The sequence below is a fragment of the Trachypithecus francoisi genome, unplaced genomic scaffold (assembly GCF_009764315.1).
Source record: "Trachypithecus francoisi isolate TF-2019V2 unplaced genomic scaffold, Tfra_2.0 Lachesis_group20, whole genome shotgun sequence".
Lineage (NCBI taxonomy): Eukaryota > Metazoa > Chordata > Mammalia > Primates > Cercopithecidae > Trachypithecus > Trachypithecus francoisi.
This window is the reverse complement of record NW_022681466.1, coordinates 18,151,167-18,178,599: the sequence shown is the minus strand read 5'-3', so window position 1 is coordinate 18,178,599 and position 27,433 is coordinate 18,151,167. Positions and strand designations below refer to the sequence as shown.

Here is a 27,433-nt window from a genome sequence, read left to right as displayed (position 1 = left end):
GGGCTTGTTTTGTTCAACCTCAAATCGTTTTCCACATCCAAGTTCTCCCAGCAACTCATTTAAAAAGTGAGCTTCAGGAAGAATGATTCACTAGCCAGAAACAACAGTTTCCTTTCTGGACAGAACCAAAGGAAAAGAGGTTTGAAATGGGGCCCACCTCTTCCCCAAAAGTACAAGGAAGGAAGTATGGGGTGGTGGGTCTCAATTAGCAACCAGAAATACCATGTAAATATTTCAAAGTTATGCCATTTCAATATTTCATAGTTTAAGAAGCTTTTGTTTTGTTTTGTTTTTTTGAGCTGGAGTCTCGCTCTGTCACCCAGGCTGGAGTGCAGTGGCGCGATCTCTGCTCACTACAAACTCCGCCTCCCGGATTCACACCATTCTCCTGCCTCAGTCTCCCGAGTAGCTGGGACTACAGGCACCCACCACCACACCCGGCTATTTTTTGTAATTTTAGTAGAGACAGGGTTTCACTGTGTTGCCACTGTGGTCTCGATCTCCCGACCTCATGATCCGCCTGCCTCTGCCTCCCAAAGTCCTGGGATTACAGGCGTGAGCCACCGCGCCCAGCCTTAAGATGCTTTCTCATTTCACCCCAGTCAATGAAGAGACAAGGTCTTTGCTTTCTACTTCTTAGAGATGCCCTCCTCACACTGCCTATGTGCATACTAGGAACTCAGAGTGCTGACTGTAGGAAATAATTTTTTTATTTTTTAAAGAAACAGGGTCTCACAGTGTTGCCCAGGCTGGAGTGCAGTAGTGTGACCACAGCTCAATGCAGCTTCCAAGATCCTACTGCCTCAGCCTCCCAACAGGTATACACCACCACACCAAGCTAATTAAAATTTTCTTTTTTTTTTTTGCAGAGATGGAGTCTCACTCTGTTGCCCAGGCTGGTCCCCAACTCCTGGCCTCAAGCAACATTCCGCCTCAGCTTCCCAACTGCACAACCATTATCTCCTTCAAGCTTTATGACAACCTCCATTTTTCAGATAGATAAGTTCACATTCATATATTAAATGTCCTGCTCATGGTCACCTAGCCTACAGGTGATAGAACCCCCCCAGCCCCACCACAGACACGATGCCATCCTCCCTGCTGTGGAAGAACAGTGGAGGCAGTGCCTGCCCTATGTTTGGTTTAGGGCTGCTAGGTGAACGAGACTCTCTTTTTGTGGCAGCAGCTTTGCTGCTCCAGGAAGGTCTAGCTCTAGCTGGCTCTAGCAACAGTCACAGTAATCTTGCAGTTTCTGAATGTCCTCAACAGTGGGAGGAGCCGCCCAGAGCCAGGCAGGACGACAGCGACAGAGGGAAAACCACAGTGGAATTACAAGTTGGTTATTACCATGAATCCACGTGACACAGAGTCTTGGCTGAGCAACAGTCTGTGGCTGGGGCACTAGAGGAGGAGGTATGAATGAACTGGGAGACGGTAATAGAAAACCAAGTTTCTGATTCCAGAAAAACCAAAGCAGTTGGTGCTGAGGGTACCGGGCTGGGGAGTAACCAGCACCTATAGGTCAAGAAAAATAGAGGTAACACATCTAATTCTTGTCACTACCAAACCACAGGGTTAGAGGGACAGAATGTGATTTTTAAAAACAAGCCAGCAGGGGAGACAAAAAACTCTCCTGCAGTGGTTCTCAACGGTGTCTGTACATTGAAGTCATCTGTGCAGCCAGCCCCTCAAGATTCCCATGAAGGTTTGGAGCAGGGCCCAGCATCTGCAGGTGCCACTGAAGCACAGCCACGGCTGGAGCATCTGGCACAGAGAGACTGAGCACAGGCAATGGCTTTCCGCACCACGGGTGTGACTATCTCCTGCCACTTCTGAATCACTTTGTAGAAGCCACCTGAGCTGAGCCTCAGTGTTCTCATTACTACTATGGGGCACACTAGGGTTAATGGCAGTGTTTGCCAGGTGTCTCACACACATCATGTTGAGTAAACAGTAGCTAAGAGTACTGACATGGTTATTTCTAACACTTTCTCCAAGACTACTGGTGAACAGACTCTGGCCATCCCATTGAACTCAGGCTCTCCCTGGCATAAACTAGCTGGTGACATGTTCTGCCTGGTCACTGATCCTGCCTTCCAGAGATACCTGAGCAGGCACACACACAGCACTTTTCGTGGTCTGTTGCCTCGTAGTTTTCCCGGCCCTTCTTGGTGATCACATGAGCAGTGGCGTCCAACCTTTGCAGTCAACAAAGCTCAAGGAAGCCAATTTTGCTAGGAAAGGCACACGGAGGTATGAGGGTGTCTAAGCCAGGTGAAGGCCAGACAGAAAGCCCCAGGAAGCATTATACCCTCTCCCCTCAAGCCTGGGAAACTGAAGACATGGTGGGTAGTAAAGGTGAATGCATTCATTGCATTCACTGCACCTGGGAGGCTGTCCCGCCTCCCAGGGATGGGCGTCTGGGAATCTTTCCTCTTGAACCCCTGGCAAAAATTACCTACTTGTGCAGTCAGGTGACGGAATTATAACCAAAACTGACATAGTTTTCAAAGTCTTGAGACAGAAATCGAATTCTCCGTAAGAGCTAAAGTTACAGTCAAAGTTGATTTTTTTTGATTAGCTGACTTTGTGGTACATGCCTGTAATCCCAGCTACTTGGGAGGCTGAGGCACAAGAATTGCCTGAACCCAGGAAACAAATTGCAGTGAGCCGAGATCGCGCCATTGCACTCCAGTTTGGGGCAAAAGACTGAGACTCTGCCTCAAAAAAAAAAAAAAAAGTTGACTTTTTTTCATGAGTACGATGGCAGTGCTGGAGCTTCCGATGTACGGAGAAAGATTCTCCTTGCTGTGGACCCACCATCCAAATCAGAACCCTGGCTTGTTCAGAGGCCACTAAGAACAAGCACCAGTCCCAACTTCATGTCTTCCACAGGAAAGGAGAGAAAATGTATAAGGACTTGGAGTCACACTATTCTCCTGTTAATACAGTGCACATGAAAGGGCAGAAGGGATTTAAGCTCCTAAACACTCCAGCCCCATGCACAGGCACTTCTGGGCCAAGGGTGGGAGAGAAAGAGAAAGAAAAATGGGGTACGGTTCTTCCCTGCTCTGGGGTTCCCTCTGCTCTGGGGTTCCCTCTGCTTGGGACACTACAGGTCAGCGGGTCTCAAAATTTTTTTTATTTTATTATTATTATTTTTTTGAGTAGAATCTCGATCTGTCACCCAGGCTGGCGATCTCTGCTCACTGCAACCTCTGCCACCCAGGCTCAAGCGATTCTAATGCCTCAGCTTCTAGGAGTAGCTGGAACTATAGGCATATGCCATGACACCCGGCTAAATTTTTGTGTACTTTTTGTAGAGGCGGGGTTTCACCACGTTGGCCAGGCTGGTATCAAACTCCTGGCCTCAAGTGATCCGCCTGCCTCAACCTCCAAAAGTGCTGGGATTACAGGTGTGAGCCACTTGTAATTTTTTGTTGTTGTTGTTGCTGTTTTTTGTTTGAGATGGAGTCTCACTGTTGCCCAGGCTAGAGCAGTGGTGCAATCACGGTTCATTAGAGCCTTGACCCCCCAGGTTCAAGCGATCCTTCTACTTCAGCCTCCAGTCAAACTCTTTTGCACCAGAATCACCCAGGGCCTTTAGAAATACCCTGACCAACTGATTTAGAATCTCTAGAGGTGGAGTCCAGAAATCAATATTTTAAAAATAAGTTCCCAGAGTGATTTTAAGCAGTTGATCGAAGCACGAGAGCTATGGTTGATATAGGAAGGAGGGAGAAATCCAAGAGACAGAAAGGCACCCCTAATCAGTGCTGTGCACAACCCCGAAGTGTACACGTGTAAGACCATGAATGTGGGAGGGGTCTTCAGCTTCACTCAGCAACTGGAGCCTTCTCCAAGACACCAGATGCTGCTGCAATTCCTCCCGCTAGCCTCCCTTCAAAAGTTTCACCTTTCTCTCCTCTAATCCACGAAGTCAGCCACTTTTTCGTATGTTTTGTCCTTCCTGGTAAAAGGGTAAGCAATTAAAGCTGATGAGTGTCTCTTGTGCTTCCTGTTTGCTTTAGAGACTTCCTCCAGCTGAGAGTCCTGGCACAGCCTGGAGAGCAAGCTGATTAGGGAAACCAATCAGACTGTTGACCAGGGAGTGCAGGGTGTAGAGACTAGCTCACTCAAGGTTAGCGGGGTGGCCTGAGAACAAGTGACCCCGCCCAGGGTCCCCTGGAGGTGCTTCTGACCGGTGACTCTTCAGCTATGTTTTATCCAGGAACAAGGCATTCCTGAATATTTTAAACAAGAGTCCAGCAAAGAAACAAAACAAAACAACAGCAGAAAGGAGTTGTTAAAGAAAAGGGAGCAAGGGACCCAGGAGGAGAGGTAACTCAGTTCAAAGGCTAAAGTGGAAGACATTTGATTCAAAAGCTAACTGGAGCCAAGGTTGTGCAAATGTTTCTGAAGCTCCGATTAGCTGGGGAGATGATTTACCCATAGGCTCAAGAACATAGCTCTTCCGGCCGGGCCCGGTGGCTCAAGCCTGTAATCCCAGCACTTTGGGAGGCCGAGACGGGCGGATCACGAGGTCAGGAGATCGAGACCATCCTGGCTAACACGGTGAAACCCCGTCTCTACTAAAAAATACAAAAAACTAGCCGGGCGAGGTGGCGGGCGCCTGTAGTCCCAGCTGCTCGGGAGGCTGAGGCAGGAGAATGGTGTGAACCCGGGAGGCAGAGCTGGCAGTGAGCTGAGATCCGGCCACTGCACTCCAGCCTGGGCGACAGAGTAAGACTCCGTCTCAAAAAAAAAAAAAAAAAAAAAAAAAGAACATAGCAACATAGCTCTTCCTCAAAGGGGAAAACCACTGCTGGCACACAGAAACAGAGGCCAGACTCACAGTAGGACTATCCAGGCTTCTAGCTGGTTGCAGACCCAGAGGAAAGAAGAATCTGAAGCAACGCCAGCCACGAGCCACACGAGGTACCCACACACCTTCCCCAGCGTGGCTAGCAGGTTAGGACTTGGGAGGCTGAGCCGGGTTTGGTTCAAGCTCAGCTCCACCGTTTATTAGCCATGTGACATTGGCCAAGTCACACAAGTGATCATTATCAGCTTCAGTTCCTTATCTAAAAATTGGCATTCTTTAATACTAATTGCATGGGGTAGTTCAGATCAAGTGAAACAATGTACCACAGTAACAGGCTGAAGGTGAGCTTTCAACAAGTGGCAGGTTTATTACCCTAGAGGCTAGAATTGGCAGTCAGAGCCCAAAAGGGCCTTAAAGACCCCATCCTATTATTGACAATTAGAGAAAAAAAATGAAGGTGAGGGGAAGTGACCTGCCTAGTGTCACACAGCCAGTTGGTGGCAGAACCCAAGGCTGCCCAAGACTCATAACTCAAGCAAGGCTCTTCTATTAGAGATAGAAAGAAAAACCCCAGAATATTAACAATGTCATTATCTTAGCCCCTATTACTAAAAATAACAGGGACTGCGACCTTCTATGCATGCTTTTAAAAAATGTAGCTTTTAGTTAGGGAAAATGAGTTTCTATCAAACTAAAAAAAGCACACTGTCACTGGACGTAGTGGCTCACGCCTGTAATTCCAGCACTCTGGGAGGCCGAGGTGGGTGGATCACCTGTGGTCAGGAGTTGGAGAGCAGGCTGTCCAACCTGGTAAAACCCCGACTCTACTAAAAATACAAAAATTAGCCAGGCGTGGTGGCTGGCACCTGTAATCCCAGCTACTTGGGAGGCTGAGGCAGGAGAATCACTTGAACCCGGGAGGCAGAGGTTGTGGTGAGCTATCGCACCATCACACTCTAGCCTGGACAAAAGAGCAAGACTCCGTCTCAAAAAAAAAGAAAAAAAAAAAGCACACTGCTGGATGGAAGAGTTTTATATCTTGATTTGAGAAGTAAATACCTGAGTGCGTACAAATGTAAAAACCCATTGAGCTGTATTTACAATTTGTAAACTATAATATATAAGTCACATATCAATAAAAAGGTAAAAAAATGCTGCTGCTATAGAATTTTGCATATAATCATGAAAAATTAAAGCCTGGAAACGATACGAATGCCATCTAGCTCCTCTGTATATAAAATATTTTCTGCCTCTTTAGTATGGAGAAAATAATATTAAAGACAATCAAGGGACGGACGCAGTGGCTCACGCCTATAATCGCAGCACTTTGGGAGGCCAAGGCAGGCGGATAACGAGGTCAGGAGATCTAGACCATCCTGGCCAACATGGTGAAACCCTGTCTCTACTAAAAATAAAAAAAATTAGCTGGGCGTGGTGGCGCATACCTGTAATCCCAGCTACTCAGGAGGCTGAGGCAAGAGAATCGCTTGAACCTGGGAGGCGGAGGTTCCAGTGAGCCGAGATCGTGCCACTGCACTCCAGCCTGGGGGACAAGAGTAAAACTCTGTCTCAAAAGAAAAAGAAAAGACAGGCCAGGCGTGGTGACTCCTGCCTGTAATCCCAGCACTTTGGGAGGCCGAGGCAGGCGGATCACCTGAGGTCGGGAGTTCAAGACCAGCCTGGCCAACATGGTGAAACCTCATCTCTACTAAAAATACAAAAATAAGCTGGGTGTGGTGGCGTGTGCCTATAATCCCAGCTACTCGGGAGGCTGAGTCAGGAGAATTGCTTGAACCGGGAGGCAGAGGTTGCAGTGAGCCAAGATCACACCATCACACTCCAGCCTTGGGGACAAGAGTAAAACTCCATCTCAAAAAAAAAAAAAAAAAAAAAAAATCAAAAAGATGATACCTGAATTGGAAAAGACCAAGGGAGAACAAAGATACCCAAATGTTAAACACAAATAAGGTGTAAGACAATGGGATTCCTCATAAAAAAATAAGATTCCTGCATATATATTAAGGATATACTTAGTGTTTGGGCTTAACTGTGAGCTAAAGGATTTTCGAGTGGTTTAAAGCGTCATGATAATAAAGAGAAACTGATATTTATGTCTTTTCGAGGGGGAAAAAGAGGTTATAACAGTATGATATTCTGCACTCAACAATCAGTCCAGAGTATATCTGCAGAGGAAAGGGGGGTTTAGAGGTTATGGGAAGGAATCCAAGAGAGGGGTGTCCTCTGTATGACCAGGACTATGGGACTGCTTCACACAGGGCCTGTGTCTTACCTAACAGTCTAACAGGGGAAGCTTGGCCCTGGCCCTGGCCCTGGCAGCCAGAAGCTTAAGAGACCAAGGTGAGATCTAGCCAAATTCTGATGGGGGGTGTTGGAACAGGGTGGGCTCCACCTCCCACCTTCAGGAGGTCCAGCTCTTAAACCTAGGGGACTTGGGGGACGCAGCAGTAGGGAGGAAGGTGCTGCCTTTCCACAGCTACAGGAAAAGGAAGTAAATCATCCCAGAGGGGCACTCAAGGTGAGCTGGGCCCCCTACGACGGGGAAAGCACCCCCACCTTCCTTAACTGGGATTGGTTTCATTTCATTCTTTTTTCAGTAAGATTTCTGGGGCTTAGTGCCCGGACTTCCACACCACAGTCAGGCCCTGATGGGGTCCGCCAGAGCCCCAAGTGCAACCACCAACTCCACCAATACCTGCGAAAGGGGCCAGTGTGCAGAGGCATCAAGAGGCTTCAAGCCGGGATACACATTACCAAGTGATCTAAACACTGTGCAGGCTGCGCCTGGAACTTTGCCGAAGTCAGCCAGGACAGAGCACAGCTGGCTCCTGCAGCCCTTTCCCTTGTGTGGGAAGTCTTGTTGTATCACTCGGGACAGATGCCAAGCTCAGTCAGGTGGAAGACACCCCTGAGGGACAGACCCTTAGCTTTCCAGAACTCTACCCCAGCAGAACACCATGAAATCCTTCCCTGATCCCTGAGCTGTCTTCCCAGCTTTCAATGACAGATGGGTTCTCTGGAGAGGCTCAGAGAGGAACAGTCAGGGCTGGATGGAAACCTCCAGCAGCCACTCCCTCTTTCTGCACCCACAGGGAGGAAGACTATTGGGGTGGGAGGACATCTCCACGGATCTGCAGGCGCAGCTTGGTCAGTGTGGTCGGCCAGTGCTGTCCACAGAAGGGCCCCAGGCTTCATGGGCGGCTCAACGACTCTCAGTCGTTGGCTCTGCTGGCCAACAGAGGAGACAAGTAGCAAGGAAGGCCCACAGACAGGGCACTGCCTGCAGTTGCACCAGGCAAGGCTGCGGGCCAGCCTACCAATTCCAAAAGGCACCGGGGGGACAGGCCCTAATGCTGACATTCCTGAAAGACTGTTCTCCCTCAGAGGGCCCAGTCTCTAACAGCACACCTCAGTCAGCAAGGTTGTGACAGATTCTTTTTTTTTTTTTTTCTTGAGACGGAGTCTCGCTCTGTCGCCCAGGCTGGAGTGCAGTGGCGCGATCTTGGCTCACTGCAACCTCTGGCTCCCAGGTTCAGGCAATTCTCCTGACTCAGCCTCCCGAGTAGCTAGGACTACATACACATTCCACCACATCTGGCTAATTTTTTAGTAGAGACGGGGTTTCACCATGTTAGCCAGGATGGTCTCGATTTCCTGACCTTGTGATCCGGGCTGTGCCAGATTCTCTACCCCTGTCTAAGGCTGCTCTCTCAAGTCTCAAGCAAAAGCTCAACTTGGAATCTTTCTACAGCCCAGATCCACACACATGTCCCAGCCACAGGGTTTGATGGGGATGACAACATGGCTGTATGGTGGCTCACAGGCCACCAGTCAGTTCTTTACCTGCCAATGCCATGCGGGATGCTAGGAAGAGTGCCATCCAAGGCAAAGGTTCTTCTGGCCCCAGCCTACCCTGCCGCTGTCCTGGAATGGGGCATGAGTCAAATGGAAGCCAGTCAGGATAGATAGATGTAGAATTCCTGTTGATCCACAGTCCTCACAACTATCCTGTTATTTCATTTGCTCAGGCAGTTACTATTTAGCTAGGACATTTCTCACTGGAATCTCATCAATGCAGGGCCCGTCTTCCCCCTGTCTCAAAAGGGGCTCTGCAGGGGTCAGAAGCACCAGCCAGGACAGCTGCCACTTCCGCTGCTGCCCTAGGCCCAGAAATACTCCAAAAACCTCTGTTGAAAGTCAGGATCAGAAGCAGCACCTGTTCATCCAGCCACTCACACCAGTGGACACCTCTCCAAAACCCTTCCCATCCTTACCAATAACAGAAAATAAAAGAAAGTCAGTTTAAATCACTGCCCCTTTGTTTTGCCTTCAGCTCCTAAACAGAGAGCAGAGGTCATGTTTGAGAGGAAAGCAGGGGAAAAGAGAACCAGCAAGCCAAATGCCTCGTGTTCAGACACCACACCCACCGTGGTCAGAGGCTGTGCAACCAACAAGAAAAAAGTCAAAGTTCTCGGTGGGAGACCTGAGGGACGATGGCTATTCTCAGAAGCCCGGGCACCAAAGAACAATATTTTAGACTATACATATATATACACACACACATATACATATGTATATATACACACATATATACATATGTATACACACACATATATACACACACACATATATATACACACACATATATATATATAAATTTTTTTTTTGAGATGGAGTGTCGCTCTATTGCCCAGGCTGGAGTGCAGTGGCACGATCTGGGCTCACTACAACCTCCACTTCCCAGGTTCAAGCAATTCTCATGCTTCAGCCTCCTGAGTAGCTGCGATTCCAGGCGTGCACCACCATGCCCGGCTTGTAATTCTATATTTTTAGTAGAGATGAGGTTTCACCATGTTGGCCAGGCTGATCTCGAACTCCTAACCTCAGGTGATCCACTTGCCTCAGCCTCCCAAAGTGCTGGGATTACAGGCATGAGCCACCACACCCAGCTCTTTTTCTACATACATTTTTGATACAGGGTCTTGCTCTGCTGCCCAGACTACAGTGCAATGACGTAATCATAGCTTACTGCTACCTTGACTTCCTGGGCTCAAGCAATCCTCCTACCTCAGCCTCCCGAGTAGCTAGGACTACAGGCGCATGCCACCATGCCCAGCTAATTTTTCTATGTTTTGTAGAGATGGGGTTTTGCCATGTTGCCTAGGCTGGTCTCAGACTCCTGGGCTCAAGTGATCCACCTGCTTCAGCCTCCCAAAGTGCTGTGATTACAGGCATGAGCCACTGTGTCTGGCATCTTTCTTAATTTTTGCTGAACAAACTGTAGAGTGGTGCTCAGTGAAGAAATCAAGCAATGAATAAGTCTAAATAAGATTCAATGAGTGACTCACACTTCTGCTTCCATGGCCTCAAATGTTTGTAAGACTAGTGTAGGTGGCAAGGGGCTGAAGAACTTGGGGGACTGAGGGTGTGAGTGAGAAAGCAAGAGAAATTAAAGGCACTGTTGCAGATGAAAATGACCACATTCCGGCCGGGCGTGGCGGCTCACGCCTGTAATCCCAGCACTTTGGGAGGCCGAGGCAGGCAGATCACGAGGTCAGGAGATCAAGACCATCCTGGCTAACATGGTGAAACTCCGTCTCTACTAAAAATACAAAAAATTAGCCGGGCGCGGTGGCAGGCGCCTGTAGTCCCAGCTACTCGGGAGGCTGAGGCAGGAGAATGGCCTGAACCCGGGAGGCGGAGCTTGCAGTGAGTCGAGATGGCGCCATTGCACTCCAGCCTGGGCGACAGAGCAAAACTCTGTCTCAAAAAAGAAAAAAAAAAAAAGAAAATGACCACATTACAAAATTCTCAAAGGCTGGACACTGGGTTTCCTTTGTGTTAACAGCACATAACAGCAAGCCTGACACATAGTAGGTGAGCACAGATACGGTGAACTGCGCATGTGAGAGGTACAGCCTGCTTACACTTGGCAAGTGAACTAGGGAAGTTGAGGGCTTAAATCCACATTCATCTGCCAGACGGCTCAGGTCCCCTAACAGAGCCACAGAGCAGCTGAGGAGCTGCCTCACTTCCCCAGGGAGGACTTCCTCCATCCCTACTGTACAGGGCTTAAGAGCACAAGTGCTAGAGTCAGACAAACTTCAGTTCAAGTTCTGGAAGCACCAACTAGGGTGGCCTGGTGTTGTCACTGAACCCATTTCCTCACATGTAAAATGGAGAGGCCAGTACCACCTATCTCCAGGGCTGCCAGGAAGATGACGCATGTGAGACTCTTAGCAAAGGGCCTGGCCTGGGGACGCATTCAGTACATGTTCTGCAGCAGGGAAGCCCCTGCTCCTTCAGTTCTCTGTGAAGGAGGCGCACTCCTCACTTCATCTTTCAGACAACATTCACTCTTTCCTCTTACCTCCAGTTTCCCGGGACTCCATTCTTCAGCACCTCTCATTTGCAGAGAATGCTGAAGAGGACATCTTTCCCCAGTTTCCTAGAAGATACTCAGTGTCCTGTCAACAACCCCAATCTTGCATCCTGTGGAGACTCGCTCCCAAAACCACAAAAATGGAGGGGAGAAACCATCACTATCCAATAAATCTGCAAGGGTGAAGGCCCCAACCAGGCAAACCATAACCTCTTTAAAAAAAAAAGAAAAAAGAAAAAAAGTCCTATAACACAAAGCATCTTGGGTTTCTTTTGGTAGAGATGGGTTTTCATCATGTTGCCCAGGCTGATCTCAAACTCCTGCGCTCAAGCAATCCCCCGCCTTGGCCTCCCAAAGTACTGGGATTATGGGCATGAGCCACCGCGCCCAGTGCACAAAGCATCTTAAAGCCCAAATGCCCTTCCTTCCATCTCAAAGCCTCTTTCAGGAAAGGGAAGAAGCAGTTCAGTTGTGGAGAGGGGGAGGGGACAGGAATACAGCAGCTGACAAAGAAAGCAGAGTTCCTTTTAAAAACCAGGCTGCAAACACTAGAGGTTTGGAAACTGGCGTCATTAATCACCATGCTGTCTGAGCAGCTCAGAGAGCAATTTGATGTCTAGGAGAGCAGCCCGGGTTAGGGAGGCCACCCACACCCTCCTCCATGCCTGGGATGCCTCTAACAGCCACCTGAAGGGGACACACATGGAGTTATGAACAGAAGGCAAGAGGCTTGTAAACCAACTCTGTTATGATCCCAAGTTAGTGTTTCCAGCAGGGCTCAAGTTACACATTTTCAGAGAGATGACAGTACAACGGAAGGATTTCAGCTATTCAATGATTCAAGATCACGGCACAAAGTGACAGCCTACCCTGAGCCAGCCAATAGCCACAAACCCTCCCAAGGGGGCAGTCCATTTGGGGAGGACAGCGAAAGACACTGACTGGCCTGGACCATGTGGAATCTCTTACAAGACCCAGAGTCCAGGAAAGTTTGGCTGGAGAACTTAGCATTTGAAATAGAGAACGATTATATACACATACCTCATCTACCCAACTCCACAGTAAATTCCAAAGGAAAGACCAATCTGACCATTTTTTGGATCAGTCATAGCATCAGGCAGGGGTAAGAGAAGTATGAATGGGTGAGTAGAAGGACAACAGCCAGCTATGGGGATTAACTCCCAGGACTGCAGTTGATTCTCACAGGGTAGATTTCCCAGGTCCACCTCTACGTTTCCCAACTCCAGAGTCTTCAGTAACTATGACTAACCATCAAGAGAAGAAATAGCTCATGGCATCCACATCACTCTATGTCAATATACCTGAGAGAAAACATTTGCTAAAAAGGCAGTGGTCTTGGAGAGCCAGCTCAATCTATGACTCTGGCACGAAGTACACAAAGTAAGCCTGGGGCCCGGCACGGTGGCTCATGCCTGTAATGGCCGAGGCAAGTGGATCACTTGAGGTCTGGAGTTCGAGACCAGCCGGCCAACATGGTGAAACCTCGTCTCTACTAAAATTACAAAAAGTAGCCAGGTGTGGTAGTGTGCACCTGTAATCCCAGCTACTCAGGAGGTTGAGGCACAAGAATTGCATGAATCAGGGAGGCAGAGGCTGCAGTGAGCCGAGATCGTGCCACTACACTCCAGTCTGGGGGACACAGTGAGTCTGTCTCCAAAAATCTGGCAGTGCCAAAAAGTAAAGAAGTAATCAAAAAACAAAAACAAAAATCCTCACAATGACTGGGCAGGTCAAAGGAGGCTAAAAGAGCAACCAGTGGGCAAAGCTGAAACATTTTGGGCAATAAAACTAACATTGGATTATTTATTTATTTATTTTTGAGACAAAGTTTCACTCTGTTACCCAGACTGGGGTGCAGTGGTAGATCTCCGCTCACTGCAACCTTCACCTCCCTGATTCAAACGATTCTCCTGCCTCAGCCTCCTGAGTAGCTAGGATTACAAGCATACACCATCATACCTGGCTAATTTTTGTATTTTTAGTAGAGATTGGGTTTCACCATGTTGACTAGGCTGGTCTCAAACTCTAGATCTCAGGTGATCGGCCCATCTTGGCCTCCCCAAGCGCTGGGAATACGAGCATGAGCCACTGCGCCAGACCTTATCACTGGATTATAAGCCAAAGTGTAGGCCGGGCGCAGTGGCTCACCTCTGTAATCCCAGCACTTTGGAAGGTCGAGGCAGGTGGATCACGAGGTCAAGAGATAGAGACCATCCTGGCCAACATGGTGAAACCCCATCTCTACTGAAAATACAAAAATTAGTCAGGCATGGTGGCATGCACCTGTAGTCCCAGCTACTCAGGAGGCTGAGGCAGAATTGCTTGAATCCGGGAGGCAGAGGTTGCAGTGAGCTGAGATTGTGCCACTGCACTCCAGCCTGCCAGTAGTAAGACTCTGTCTCAAAAAAAAAAAAGAAACCGAAGTGTAAAATAAATACACTGGAGTCCATACAAATATTAAATAATTGAACAAATAAATGGGGGAGAATGGGCTGGGCACGGTGGCTCACGCCTGTAATCCCAGCACTTTGGGAGACCAAGGCAGGTGGATCACCTGAGGCCTGGAGGTCGAGACCACCCTGGCCAACATGGTGAAACCTCATCTCTACTAAAAATACAAAAATAAGCCGGGTGTGGTGGCGTGTGCCTGTAATCCCAGCTACGTGGGAGGCGGAGGCAGGCGAATCGCTTGAACCCGGGAGGTGGAAGTTGCAGTTAGCCAAGATCGCGCCACTGCACTCCAGCCTGGGCGACAAGAGCAAAACTCCATCTCCAAATAATAAATAAATAAATAGAAATAAATGGGGGAAAATAGACAAGTCTCTTGTATAGAAGAATTTAATAATTCAGCTGGGCACGGTGGCTCACGCCTGTAATTCCAGCACTTTGGGAGGCTGAGACAGGTGGATCATGAGGTCAGGAGCTCGAGACCATCCTGGCTAACATGGTGAAACCCTATCTCTACTACAAAAATACAAAAAAATTAGCCGGGTGTGGTGGTGTGCGACTGTAGACCCAGCTACTTGGGAGGCTGAGGCAGGAGAACGGCATGAACCCAGGAGGTGGAACTTGCAGTGAGCGGAGATTGCACACTGCACTCCAGCCTGAGTGATAGAGTGAGACTCCATCTCAAAAAAAAAGAAAAAAGAAAAATGAATTTAGTAACTCATGTAGCTACTCCGCCCTCAACAAGGGGAACATGAACCCAAGTCTCTGTTCCTTAGGTGTGGGCTACACATAGTGACTTTATTCCAAAAGGTGCAGCATGGAAAGGGGACGGGGAGAACTTTACAGAGAAGCCTCATGCCCATCACCTCAGTCAAGTGATCATAGTTGACATCGGTCATGGAAAGGCTTGTGGATTGTAGGTACCCTTGGCACGATGTGATGAAAATAGCACTTTACCTCACTGGTCCTCCTTCCCAAAACTCGGCACAGTCTAATTATGAGAAAAACACTGGACACAGCCAGGCGCGGTAGCTCACGCATGTAATCCCACCACTTTGGGAAGTCGAGGTGAGATCGCTTGAGCTCAGGAGTCTGAGACCAGCCTGGACATCATGGTGAAACCCTGTCTCTACAAAAATTAGCCAGGCGTGGTGGTGCATTTCTGTAGTCCCAGCTACTTGGGAGGCTGAGGTGGGAGAATGGCTTGAGCCAAGACTGCACCATTGTACTCCAGCCTGGGTGACGGAGCAAGTCTGTCAAAAAGAGAAAAATACTAGACAAATCCCAGTTGAGAAGAGATTCTCTTTATTTTTTATTATTTTTCTTGAGACAGAGTCTCATTCTGTCTCCAGCCCAAGCTGGAGTACAGGGGCACGATCTTGGCTCACTGCAACCTCCACCTCCCGGTTCAAGTGATTCTTGTGCCTCAGCCTCCTGAGTAGCTGAGACTACAGGTGGGCGCCACCACGCCTGGCTAATTTTTGTATTTGTAATAGAGATGAGGCTTCACCATGTTGGCCAGGCTGGTCTTGAACTCCTGACTTCAAATGATCCACCCACCTCAGCCTCCCAAAGTGCTGGGATTATAGGCGTGAGTCACCATGCCTGGCCGAGATCCTCTTTAGATGCTTGCCCAGCACTCCTCAAAACTGTCAAGGTCATCAAAAACAAGAAAAGTCTGAGAAACCGGCACAGCCAAGAGGAGCCTAAGGAGACAATGAATATAGGCAACATGGGATCCTGGAACAGAAAAGGACATCAGATAAAAATCTACGGAAATCTGAATAAAGGATGGACTTTAATGTAAAATATGTACTAACATAAGATGTTAGTAACAGGGAAGACTAGGTGTGGGGGATTGAGAAAACTCCCTGTACCATCTTCATAACTTTTCTAAAACTATTCTGAAAGACTAAGCTTATTAAGCCTCGGCAACATAAGGAGATCCCATCTCTACAAAAAAATAAAAAATCGGCCGGGCACAGTGGCTCACGCCTGTAATCCCAGCACTTTGGGAGGCCAAGGCAGGCAGACCACAAGGTCAAGAGATCAAGACCATCCTGGCCAACATGGTGAAACTCTGTCTCTACTAAAAATATAAATATTAGCTGGGTATGGTGGCGCATACCTGTAGTCCCAGCTACTCGGGAGGCTGAGGCAGGAGAATCACTTGAACCCAGGAGGCGGAGGTTGCAGTGAGCCAAGATGGCGCCACCGCATTCCAGCCTGGCAACAGAGCGAGACTCCATCTCAAAAGCAAAAAAAAAAAAAACAACGATCAGCCTCAAGGTGAGCAGAGGATATCCAAGTACTGCAGGTACAGGACCAGGGAATGTTAAAGACCCCATCTGTGGAATACACATGTGAGGGCTGCTCATACCACCGGTCTGAACAGCTGCTGCCACCACTTTCTTAAGCCACCTTCATTCAGGAACGAGCCTTGTGCAGACAGGCAGAACAGCATATACAGGCAGAGTGAAATTCGCTTCCACTGATCCTTGCTAAGTACTGGTCTGGGGTCGGGGCTGCCTCACCACACACAACTGTAGAAGCACAGTCATTTTGTCCTGCCATCAGATACACACACGGCAGAAGCCAGTCAGCAGGACTGTGGCTTGTCAGGGCTGCGTCCTTATTGTCCCATTAAACCCTTCACCAGAAATGGAGATTTGGAGAGTCTTAACTTCTGGAAATTGAGTTTATGACCTGCTTCCCATCGTCTCTACTGTAACATTGATTCTACTGACCTGTTTGCTCTCCCATTTGTCTATGAGCAACTTTCTGGGAGATGGACCAAAGATATGGCTCAAGCTTTGGGATCAGATGGATGTTAAGTTTGAATCCTAGGTTCATGACATCCAAAGTGTGTGAAGAAAGGAAGGGAAGTGTGTGTTAAAAGAAGTTGGTGAGAGACGGGCACGGTGGCTCACGTCTGTAATCCCAGCACTTTGGGAGGCCAAAGTGGGTGGATCACCTGAGGTCAGGAGTTTGAGACCAGCCTGACCAACATGGAGCAACCCCATTTCTACTAAAAATACAAAAAATTAGCCGGCCATGGTGTCACATGCCTGTAATTCCAGCTACTCGGGAGGCTGAGGCAGAAGAATTTCTTTAACTTGGGAGGCGGAGGTTGCAGTGAGCTGAGACTGTGCCATTGCACTCCAGCCTGGGCAACAAGAGCAAAACTCTGTCCCAAAAAAAAAAAAAAAAGAAGTGGGCGAGGCTGGGCACAGTGGCTCATGCCTATAATCCCAGCACTTTGGGAGGCCAAGGCGGGAGTCTGAGATCAGCCTGACCAACATGGTGAAACCCGTCTCTACTAAAAATACAAAACTAGACAGGCATGGTGGTGCACACCTGTAATCCCAGCTCCTAGGGAGGCTGAGGCAGGAGAATCACTTGAACCCGGGAGGCGGAGGTTACAGTGAGCAAGATTGCACCACTGCACTCCAGCCTGGGCGAAAGGGCAAGACTCCATCTCAAAAAAAAAAAAAAAAAGAAGTGGGCAGGTGTTTGGTGTTTGCTTTAAGGACAGGTTTGAATGTCTGCTCTCTCCTTTAACAACTTCAGTAGGGGGCCTACTACGCTGAATGCCATGCCAGGTCCTAAATATTCAAACAGGACCCGATCTGTGCCCCTAAAGGGCTCACCTACCAGAGAATGAGGCAGATAAGGAACAATGAGATAGCAGTTGAGAAGACAGCTCATGTAGGAGACAAGCCCTCAGTCCATTTGGGGCAAGGCAAGGCTTCATAAAGGAAGTAGCATTCAAACTGAGCTTCCAGAGAAAAGTAGGGAGACGCGGTTTCCAGGCACGTTAGGTGGAGAAGAGCCTTCTAGGCAAAGTGAACAGTAGGCATTTAGCCCAGAGATGGGTCAAGGAGAGGCTGTATTGAATTGTGGTAAGAGCACACCCTTTCTCTGCCATTACTACATAGCCCCCAGCTCTAAAATGGGGATTAAACACGGAACCTACCTCCTGGGGTTGTCGGAGGATTAGAGGAGTCAATACATACTTAGGGCTCAGAAGAGTGCCTGGCACATCGCAAAATTAAAGTTTAGCTTTTATTTGTATTACTGTTCTTATACATAGAGGATGGAGCTATTTACGTGGAAAACTAATCTCTTACAATACCAAGCTATGAATGCAGAGGACTCCAAAAACATTCCATTTTCCTCTGCCAAGATTGCTGAAAGCACAATTACCTGGATTTTGGCACATCCCAGTTTATAAATTTTACCTAAAGCAGTGCTTCTCAAACAGCCCCAACGTATGTACCCTTCCCTCAAGTCAGGGGAGAGGAAACTCCCAGGAATCTGGGAGTCGAACCCAAAGCAGTTGGCTACAACCAAAATACTGTCTTTGGCTGAGCGCGGTGGCTGATACATAATCCTAGCACTTTGGGAGGCCAAAGTAAGAGGATCACTTGAGCCCAGGAATTCTGAGACCAGCCTGGGCAACATGGCAAAACCCTGTCTCTCCTAAAAATACAAAAACTAGTCGGGCATGGTGGTACATGCCTATAGTCCCAGCTACTCAGGAGGCAGAGGTGGGAGGATCACTTGGCACCAGGAGGTCAAGGCCGAAGTAAGCCGTGATCATACCACTGCATTCCAGCCTGGGTGAGAGAGGTCCTGTCTCAAAAATAAATAAATAAATTAATTAATTAATTAAAGTTTCCTGTGTTAGCTTCAATTCATGCAAACTTTGCATTCCAATCTATAATAGTTCCAGGACTGTTTTAATATTAAAACACTTACAGCTGAGTAAGACTGAAGTGGCACCGCATTCTCTTCTGTAAAATGGGAATACAACTCACATCAATTCTGTTCAATGTCTATGAAATGAGACAATTTGTGAAACCATCAAGCAATGTACAAGGCATCCCAGCAAACATTTTGTTTTCGTTTTAGAGATGGGGTCTCATTATGCTGCCCAGGCTGGTCTTTTTTCTTTCTTTCTTTCTTTTTTTTTTTTTGTTGAGGTAGAGTCTTGGTCTGTTGCCTAGGCTAGAGTGCAGTGGAGCAGTCTCAGCTCACTGCAACGTCCGCTTCCCAGGTTCAAGTGCCTCCCAGGTTCCTGCCTCAGCCTCCTGAGTAGCTGGGATTACAGGCATGTGCCACCACGCCTGACTAATTTTGGTAATTTTAGTAGAAATGGGGTTTCACCATGTTGGCCAGGTTGGTCTCGAACTCCTGACTTCAGGTGATTTGCCTGCCTCAAGTCTTCCAAAGTGCTAGGATTACAGGCATGATCCACCACACCTGGCCCCCAGGCTGGTCTTGAACTCCTGGGATCAAGTGATCCTCCCGAACTGCTGGGATTACAGGCATGAGTCGCTGTGTCCTGCCACAGCATACATTTGGTACACATGTTGAATCAGAATCAGTATTGAGGGCTAGGCACAATTACCTGAGGTCAGGAATTCAAGACCAGCCTGGCCAACATGGAGAAACCCTGTCTCTACTAAAAATACAAAAATTAGCCTGGCATGGTGGCACACGCCTGTAATCCCAGCTACTCAGGAGGCTGAGGAAGGAGAATCGCTGGAGCCCAGGAGGTAGAAGTTGCAGTGAGCCAAGATTGCACCATTGCACTCCAGCCTGGGAGACAAGAGTGAAACTCCATCTCAAAAAAAAAAAAAATTGGCCAGGCACGGTGGCTCGTGCTTGTAATCCCAGCACTTTGGGAGGCCAATGAGGCAGGCAGATCACCTCACCTGAGGTCAGGAGTTTGAGACCAGCCTAGCCGACGTGGTCAAACCCCGTCTCTAAAAAAATACAAAAAAAAATTAGCTGAGCATGATGGCGGGTGCCTGTAATCCCAGCTACTCAGGAGGCTGAGGCAGGAGAATCACTTGAACCTAGGAGGCAGAGGTTGCAGTGAGCCTGGGCGACAGAATGAGACTGTCTCAAAAAAAAAAAGAACCTTCAAACCCCTACCTACCAATCAGAGGCAACTGCTGTTTTGTGGGGATCTAGTCTGTGCCAGCACTGGACTAGCTCCTTTCTTTGTTTCTAATTCTGCAAGATATTTAGCATCGCCATTTTACCAGAAGAAACACAGGCTCAGTGAGGTCAAGTAAGAAGCCTAAGGTCACACAACTGGTAAGTGGGAAAATCAGGATTAGAACTCAGGTCCAATTGCCTCTGAAGTTCTAGTGCCTTCCACCCGACCACACGGCCTGTTTACTGGGCAAGGGTTAGAAGCAGAAGGTCTGGCTGGATGTAGTGGCTCACACCTATAATCCCAGTACTTTGGGAGGCTGAGGAGGGCAGATCACGAGGTCAGGAGATCGAGACCATCCTGGTTAACATGGCGAAACCCCGTCTCTACTAAAAATACAAAAAAATTAGCCGAGCATGGTGGCGGGCACCTGTAGTCCCAGCTACTAGGGAGGCTGAGGCAGGAGAATGGCGTGAACCCGGGAGGCGGAGCTTGCAGTGAGCCAAGATTGCGCCACTGCACTCCAGCCTGGCGACACAGCAAGACTCTGCCTCAAAAAAAAAAAAAAAAAAAAAAGTAGAAGGTCTGAGAAGTACTTGCTTGGTGGGGCTGAATTTAAATGTGTGATCTTGCTGTGTTTCCATGTAAATTCTAGTGACAGGAGCTCCTGGTGGTAAGCCACATTCTTCCCACTTGTAAGCAGCAGGCAGCAGCACAGGGGAAACAGAGGACTAACCAGAGGCCCGCCCTGCTGCTTCCCCCTTAACCCTGCCCAGTGGGACCCCTGAGTTCACTCGCTTTGACTTTCATTTTCTAGCCATTAAGACTTTCAGGTTCCCCAAAATATTAATGACACGTAGATGGCAGCAAACTCTCAGGCCCTGAAGAGTACTGACTTGGGACTTCTAACTGTCTTGGTCCTCACAGGCAGAGGAGAAGGGGGTCAAGAGAGAAGACAGGAGGTTGGGGAAGAAAACGAAAACAGAGGAGCGCCAGTGATGAGGAGGGCTAAAGGGTTAAGAGTCTGCCCTTGTGCCACGGCGCGCTCACCCTGCATGTTCATTCATTTAACAAACAAACCAGGCGGAAGAAGGGCCCACTGTTAGAAGATCAGGCCACATCTGACCCCAAATCCAAGCCCTAGCTCTACCACTTTCTAAATGTATGATCTTAGGCAAACTACTTAAGTTCCTTCTGTATCTCCTCTAAAGCAGGGACACATATTTGCCTTATCTTACTCAAAAAAAAAAAGGTAATAATAAAAATTAAAAACAAAGTGGGGAAACAAACCCCAGTATTTCCCAGGGTACCTATGAGGAATATGTATGAAAATAACTTTGCAACTTTAAAATGATTTTTAAAAATTAGTGTTACAGCCCCTCTACAGTTTAACAGTCCACTAATTGTGAGAGGCAAGAGGGCAGGAGAGGAACAGCATCAGAAAGGAAGGGTTTCTGGCGCACATGGAGCCATCGCTCTTTCTGCCAGGCAGAGTGAGACCTCTCCTTGGACTCTATAATTTCTGGATGCCAGAAGTGGCTGCATAACGACTCAAAGCACTGAGGCCTTCCTCGTCTCTCTAAATGGCAGAGCTTCCCCTTCAAAAGTCATTTCAGGTCAGGTGTGGTGGCTCACACCTGTAATCCTAGCACTTTGGGAGGCTGAGGTGGGTGGATCACCTGAGGTCAGGAGTTCCAGACCAGCCTGGCCAACATGGTGAAACCCTGCTGCTACTAAAAATACAAAAATTAGCTGGGCGTGTTGGTGCATGCCTATAATCTCAGCTACTTAGGAGGCTGAGACAGGAGAATCCCTTGATCTCAGGAGATGGAGGCTGCAGTGAGCCAAGACTGAGCCACTGCACTCCAGCCTGGGCAACAAACAAAGCTCTGTCTAAAAAAAAAAAAAAGTGGTTTCAGAGTCAGAGCTGGGAGACCATGTCCAGATAAAGGAAAGAAGATCTCCTCAGAAGCCTGGTCAGCCTCATCCCAGCACTCATGAAGAGTGACAAACTGTGTTCTACTCCTGAAGACGTAAGTCTGGTCAGAGACCAATGGCCAGTGAGCAGTCAGGCCTCTCTGGCCCTGCCCCTCAGATGCCCAGGCTGACCAGATCAGAGAAACTAGATTGGCTGAAGAAGTCTCCAATGAGCCCCAAAGGAACCCACACAGATACAGAGCTTGTGATCCAGCTGTTGACCCTAATAAGGAAGGCTTCTTCTGTTGTCTAATAAAAAGTGAAATAAGTAGGCCAGACACAGTGACTCACACCTGTAATCCCAGCACTTTGGGAGGCTGAGTCGGGTGGATCACCTGAAGTCAGGAGTTCGAGACCAGCCTGGCCAACATGGTGAAACTCCTTCTCTACTAAAAATACAAAAATTAGTAGGGTGTGGTGGTGGATGCCTGTTAATCCCAGACACTTGGGAGGCTGAGGCAGGAGAATCACTTGAACCCAGGAGGCAGAGGCTGCAGTGAGCCGGGATCACGCCACTGCACTCCTCCAGCCTGGAGGATAGAGCAAGACTCCATCTCGAAAACAAACAAACAAGTGAAATAAGTACATCCTAGGTCTACTCAAAAGAATGTAGGAATCAGGCACTAGCCGCTGTCCAGAAGCACTCAAACACACCTCAAGGTCAAAAGACAGCACTTTTAAGTGGCACGCGAGAGTGGTAAAGGTAGCCCAGAACACTGGGGTGGTAAAGGTAGCCCAGAACGCTGAAGTGCTACAGAAGTTCCCACAAACTGCATGGCTTTCTGTCCCTTCCTTCACTGTAGATAGCAAGGATCGGTCACGGCCTCAAAGCCAGGCTACTCCTCATTAAGGTACAGTCTCCGGCCTGTACTTTGGCCACATAACAAAGCTTGGTCTGAGACAGCAGCTATTTCACACACCAAAGCCCCGAGCAACAGACAAGGATCATAGTCAATATGCTTGAGGGAACCTGCACTTTCTGGCATGTATGGGAATTCCTTGGGCTGCAGTTAAAAATCCTGAACCGCCATTGTGATCTTGACTTAGTCCTCAGTAACAAGTCTAAGCCCAGAAGGGACTGGAGACAGACCCTGGCGTGCCATGGACCTGTTGCTCAGGGTGGTGTATGTGTGTGTGTTTGGGAGTGGGAAAGAGGTAGCCCTTCAATTCCAGACTCCTCATTTTGGGTCTTATTCTCCTCCCTATAGACACACGGACAGCAATCCCAAGAGAAGCAGTCCCTTTGAGGCGGCTTGGAAACCACTCACGTGCCCTGGGAGGACAGAGCTGAGCCTGGAGCAAGGGGGGAGGGGAAAGAAGATAATGAATGGGCACATCAACCCTGATCTGTGATCTATAGCTAGGATTGAGCAAACCTCAGCTAAATTCTTCAGAGTCAGGAAGAGAGAGACACTCAGAGAACAACCTAACTACAGAACAGGGGCTGGGAGACAGAAGGGGCAAAGCAAGAAAACAGCTCACTGCCAGTAGGTGACCCAAACTTGAAACTCTACTGAGGTCCTGGTTGGTTCTCTGGCTTGAGGAAAGAGAGGAAGTAAGGAGCTGCGGGAGCGCCAACACACTTCTGTGCGTGTGCAACGGTCTCACCCAGACGACCCCTCCCCCAAAGGAAATCGAGATATTCCTCTAGGGCTGGAGGGGACAACTGGTTTTGTGGGACAGGAGGAAGGAAAAAGGCAACAGACAACACTCTCCGTCACTTCTAAAAGAGAAGAGGGACAGGTTCCTTCACACCTGGCAAAGATCCTCCGATTCTGGGAGCAGGGGGAGAGGAACTTAGGGCACCTCTCTCCCACAACTGGAATGGACAGGCCAGAGGACAGTCATAGCGGTTTCCTTAAGTCTCACGAAAAGTAGGTAAGCTAAGGAAAGAAGATCCCTACCTCCTGCGGCCCGACGCCTGGGGAACCCCTCAAGAGGGGGCTACGGGTCGGGGGAAGGGTCAGTATCCCCCTAAACTGGGGCTGGGCGGGAGGAAGGGCTGCCCTGGAGATGCTTCAACGCAGGCGAGACACCAGGTCCTGGGACAGGCATACTCACGGCGGCTCCGGGGCGGCGGCGTTACTTGGGACCGGGGCTCGGACGGGCTCTGCTTCTCTCCCCCCTGGCGGTGTCCCAGGCTCCGGCCTCCACTTCCGCCTTTCAGCCGCTCCGGATCCGGATCTCCACCTCCGCCCCGCCCCTCAATACTCCCAGGTGATTGACAGGGCGGAGAAACCAATGGGAGGCACTCTTGGCCGACCTCCCCAGCGGCGCCGGTAGGAACGCGGGAGTGGCGGGAGGGCGCGCGCGAGGGATGGCGGGACTTGTAGTTCGTAGCGCTGGGAGGAGTCCGTGGCTGCCTGGGACTTGGGCTTAAGCTGGAGCCGGCTGACTATGAGGCCGAGCCCGGCCGGGAACTTTTTTTTTCTTTTGAGACGGAGTCTCACTCTGTCACCCAGGCTGGATTGCAGTGGCGCGATCTCGGCTCACTGCAACCTCCGACTCCCGGGTTCAAGAGATTCTCCTGCCTCAGCCTCCCGAGTAGCTGGGATTACAGGCACGCACCACCACGTCCGGCTAATTTTTGTATTTTTAGTAGAGACGGGGTTTCGCCATGTTGGCCAGGCTGGTCTCGAACTCCTGACCTCAGGTGATCCGCCCTCTTCGGCCTCTCAAAGTGCTGAGATTACAGGCCTGAGCCACCGCGCCCAGCCTATGGCCAGGAACTTTTTAAGGCCAAGCCTGCCACCCGCGTCACCGCGGGTTCCGGACGCCCCGAGGGAAGGCGGGTGGTGGAGCGTTGGAAGAAGGCAGAGGACTGTGTGTGCAGAATTGGGAAAGAAGAAACATGGTGCGAATGAATATGCACGCGAGGCCTCAGTCCTTTGAACTTGCTGATCTGGAGAAGCCCCTGTCTGCACTTTCCAGCCAAGTCAGCTTGGGAAGCCCGATTGCTGGGGGCGTCTGTGATGGGGAAGGCGATGAAAGCGCTGTAGGAAGGGTTCTCTACAGGATGCTGGGTGAGATCAAACGGAGAGCTTCTGCCACCACCTCCTACTTGGTGTGTGCGGGGGGCCGGCACAAAGACCATCTCTGCCTCTGCCTTCCCCTTCTCCCAGCCAGGGTCAGCTCTTCTCTCTGACACGGAATACAGAGCTGGACAATCTCTGCCTGGGCCCTCTCCATCCGTAAATAGAGACTAGAACCACCCCCACTCTGCACCCCCCCATATGGATCAGGAATATTTGTTTCTTCTGCTCCTCTCAATATGGATGGGGCCCGCTCCTGGTTCCTCCCACCCTTACCTCTCAACACAGACCAGTCAGTGCCTCCTCTTCTTTTGCATCTCACCCTCCAGGGACACTACTGAAAACCTGTGTGGGATCAAAGCTCACGGGGGACAGCTGTGGCCATTATGCCTATAACACTGGCCAACACCAGGCATATCTTGGAGCCTCAGCTGGAGAATTTACCTGCCTTGGACAACCTGCCACAAAACTGTGCCCACATCTAGTTCCATCTAGTCACCAGGGTGTCTCTTTCTTACATCCGTAACACACAATATCCCCTTCCACGCCAGTGATCATGAGAAGTGAAAAGAAAGAGGGAAGAGATGGCTTGTTGGGAGGACAGAGGGGATGGGGCAGAGTGGGATTCCTAGCAGGTTCTGGCTGGTGACAAGCTCTTCCCCCAGCTCCCTTGCCATACCCAGCTCTTGAACAGTTCCTTATATAGGAGGGATGGGTAGACCCCTGGGCCCACCTTTCCAAGGCTGGAGGTGGACCAAAGTCAGGACTCTGTCCTTCCCACATAGTGTGTGTGTATATGGCTGTGACTGGTGTGCAGGGGAGAGAAGGGGGTATAATACGCCCATAGTGACTAATTAAGTTTTTCCCTCATCCCTGGGGCCCCTGGTGGTGTGAATGTGGTGCCAAGTAGATTGGCTGGTGCCTCTGCCCTTCCTAAAGATAGCAACAGGGCTCTGGGGTGCAGCGGGTGTGAGGGTGGGGAATGATTGCTGTGTTGGCTCCTCCAAAGCCCTGGGGCTCTCAGACTAACCCCCAGAAACACCCAGAGCCAACAACTACAAAAATAAAGAGTTTATTTCCTATCCAAAAGTGAGCCCAGGGTGTTGGGTGGTAGAGGAGAGCTGGAGACCTGGGTGAGTTTTGGAGCAGTCCAGGCCCTGAGTGAGACCATGTTGTAATGGGGGAGAACAGGCTTGGCAGCGGTCTGGGGTCAGGGGAAGGATAGGGAGTGCTGTTGGGATTTTTGAGTTGCTAGTAGCGGAAGAGACCACCTTGAGAGACAGCCTGCAGAGAGACAGAAACAGAGATGTTGACAGACCCACGCCTAGGAGCAGAAGCAGACATTATTGGGCCCAAAAAGCACCTGTTGGGCACAGGGACCTGGGAACACACTGTTAGGTAAGGCACGGGTTGCAAACTCAACCCTTGGGCTCCGCCCCGGACATTCCAAATTGGTTAAGGCCCAGGAATCTGCTTTTTATTTTTTTATTTTTTTGAGCCTCCGCGCCTGGCAGAATCTGCATTTTAATAGGATCTCAGGTAGTTCTGATGGACACTCAAGTTTTGGGAACTCAAATACCCACAGAGACCAGACAAAAATTTCAAACAAGGGAAGCTAGCCGGGTGTCGGGAGATGATCAAGAAACGTGTGACAGCGAAGCAGAGTGCAGAGCAGATCCCATGTAAAGAGGACAGTGGCCACCCAGCCCCAGCTGATTGCCAATTATTGCCAGATGGAATGTTGGCCCATGGTAGCCAGATGTCCTGAGGTTTTTTTGTTTATTTGTTTGAGACAGGGTCTCACTCCATCACCCAGGCTGGAGTGCAGTGGTGTGATCACTGCTCACTGCAGCTTCAACCTCCTGGGCTCAGGTGATCCTCCCACCTCAGCCTCCAGAGTAGCTGGGACCACAGGTGCACACCACCACACCTGGCTAATCTTTTTATTTTTATAGAGATGGGCGGGGGGATGTCTTGCTACGTTCCCCATGCTGGTCTTGAATTCGTGGGTTCAAGTCATCCTCCCGCCTCAGCTTCTGGAGTAGCTGGAACCACAGGCACTCACCACTACACCTGGCTTTTATTTATTTATTTATTTATTTTTGAGGCGGAGTTTCACTCTTGTTGCCCAGACTTGAGTGCAATGGCACTATCTTGGCTCACTGCAACCTCCGCCTCCTGGGTTCAAGGGATTCTCCTGTCTCAGCCTCCCGAGTAGCTGGGATTACAGACATGCACCACCATGCCCAGCTAATTTTTATATTTTTAGTAGAGACGGGGGTTTCTGCATGTTGGCCAGGCTGGTCTCAAACTCCCGACCTCAGGTGATCTGCCCGCCTCGGCCTCCCAAAAGTGCTGGGATTACAGGCATGAGCCACCACGCTGAGCCCACACCTGGCTAATTTAAAAAATTTTTTTTAGGCTGGGCATGGTGGCCCACACTTGTAATCCCAGCACTTTGGGAGGCTGAGGTGGGCAGATCATGAGGTCAGGAGGTCGAGACCATCCTGGCTAACATGGTGAAACCCTGTCTCTACTAAAAATACAAAAAATTAGCCGGGTGTGGTGGCGGGCGCCTGTAGTCCCAGCTACTTGGGAGGCTGAGGCAGGAGAATGGCATGAACCCGGGAGGCGGAGCTTTCAGTAAGCTGAGATTGTGCCACCGCACTCCAGCCTGGGCGACAGAGGGAGACTCTGTCTGAAAAAATATATCTATCTATCTATCTATCTATCTATATATACATCTATATATATCTATATATATCTTTATAGAGATCAGGTCT

At 49.4% G+C, this 27,433-nt stretch overlaps 1 protein-coding gene across 2 annotated transcripts in view; it reads right to left on the bottom strand.

Moving 5' to 3' along the window:
• The window catches only part of RAB5C (RAB5C, member RAS oncogene family), a 31,446-nt gene extending 7,619 nt beyond the window's left edge, over positions 1-23,827 (bottom strand). The window contains exon 1 of one of the 2 annotated variants that reach the window (XM_033182988.1): positions 23,680-23,827. The gene's annotated coding sequence lies outside the window, so the exon portion shown is untranslated. Of the gene's footprint in view, positions 1-18,455; positions 18,472-23,679 lie in introns of those variants that run through there. The other variant, XM_033182987.1, reaches the window with a different exon arrangement.
• Between the last annotated feature and the right edge of the window lie 3,606 nt (positions 23,828-27,433).